The sequence below is a fragment of the Heterocephalus glaber genome, unplaced genomic scaffold (assembly GCF_053883595.1).
Source record: "Heterocephalus glaber isolate CG9 unplaced genomic scaffold, H.glaber_assembly_v1.0 deba00001613, whole genome shotgun sequence".
Classification (NCBI taxonomy): Eukaryota; Metazoa; Chordata; class Mammalia; order Rodentia; family Bathyergidae; genus Heterocephalus; species Heterocephalus glaber.
The window spans coordinates 3,321,593-3,323,347 of record NW_028258384.1 but is presented as its reverse complement, the minus strand read 5'-3'; the positions used below and the strand labels follow the sequence as shown (position 1 = coordinate 3,323,347).

Genomic DNA, 1,755 nt, shown 5'->3' with positions numbered 1-1,755 from the left:
AAGCAAAGAGTTGATAAACAAAATTGACAGTCAACTTTATCAAAAAAAGGAGAGAAAATGCCCAAACCCGTGCAATTAAAAATGAAAAGGGTGAAAGTATAACAGATCAAGCAGAAATCCAGAGGATCCTCAATACCTACTTTAAGAACCTGTACGCCAATAAGATGGAAAACACAGAAGAAATTCACAGATTCCTAGATACCTATGAATTACCAAAGTTGAATGAAGAAGACCTAAAAATTCTAAACAACCCAATATCATTCAACAAAATTGAAAATGTAATTAAATCTTACCAACTAAGAAAAGCCCAGTTCCTGACAGCTTCACTGTTGAATTCTACAAGACATTTAGAGAGGGACTATTGTCACTACTGTTTAAACTCTTCAATGAAATTGAAAGGGAAGTGCTTGCTTCGGCAGCACATATAAACAAATTGGAAAAATACAGAGAAGATTAGCATAGCCCTGTGCAAGGATGACACGCAAATTTGTGAAGTGTTCCATATTGTTCTCAACACAAACCCTCAAATCAAGGAGAGCCTGGAGTGAAGTATTTCAAGCCCTAAAAGAAAATAACTTCCAACCTAGACTGTTATAGTCAACAAAATTGTCTTTCAAAATCAATGGGGCAATTAGATACTTCCATGACAAAGAACACCTGAGAAATTTCATGAACACCAAACCAGCATTCCAATTTTAAGCAATATCCTAGAAAAAGACAATGAAGGTCACAACTCCATGAGGCCCAGCAGAGAGAAGGCACCATGCAAGGTAAGACACTAAAGGAAAAGGGGGGGGGGGTAAGAAATAAAAGAGCCAACAAGAGTAAAACATCATGACAAGGATGAGTCAATATCTCTCAATTATAACTATTAATGTTAATGGCCTCAATTCACCAATCAAAAGAAATAGAATGACAGAATGGATTAAGAAGCAAAACCTAGCAATATGCTGTTTACAAGAAACATACCTAACTCAAAAGGAAATCCATAGACTGAAAGTAAAAGGATGGAAAACAGTTCTCCACATGACAGGAACTCAGAAGAAAACAGGGGTAGCAATCTTATTTGCTGACAAAGTAGATTTCAAACCAAAACTAATTAAGAGAGACAAAGATGGTCACTACAACCTTGTGAAAGGACCAATCGAAGAGGAAATGATGACAATCTTAAATATATATGCACCAAATATGAATTCCCCCAACTATACAAAACAAATATTTATGGACATGAAAAACCAAATAAGCACTAATACAATTGTAGTGGGGGAACTCAACACCCCTCTATCACAAATAGACAGATCAACTAGAAAAAAAATTAACAGTGAAATTCTAGAACTGAACCAAGCTATTGAACAAATGAACTTAAGAGGTGTTTACAGAGTGTTCTACCCCACAAAATCAGAATACACTTTCTTTTCAGCTGCACACAGGTCAATCTCCAAACTAGATCACATGCTAGCTCATAGGACATATCTAAGTAAATGTAAAAGAATCAAAGCTATCCCCTGTATATTATCAGACCATAGTGCAATACAATTTGAGATCAATAACATAAGAAACTGGAAAAGTCCCACAAACACATGGAAATTGAACAACACCCTCCTGAACAACCATTGGGTGACAGAGGAAATTAAAGAAATTAGACAACTTCTACAAGTAAATGATAATGCCAGTACAACATACAGGAATCTGTGGGACACAATGAAAGCAGTTCAGTGCAGGAAATTCATAGCAGCGAATGCCCATATTAGGACA

General features: G+C 36.0%; 1 non-coding gene across 1 annotated transcript; it reads left to right on the top strand.

Annotated features, from left to right (window-relative positions):
• The first annotated feature begins 403 nt into the window (after window positions 1-403).
• On the top strand, window positions 404-509 carry LOC147822455 (U6 spliceosomal RNA). The gene has a single exon (XR_015445617.1). It is a non-coding gene; the product is annotated as a U6 spliceosomal RNA (small nuclear RNA).
• Window positions 510-1,755: the final 1,246 nt, after the last annotated feature.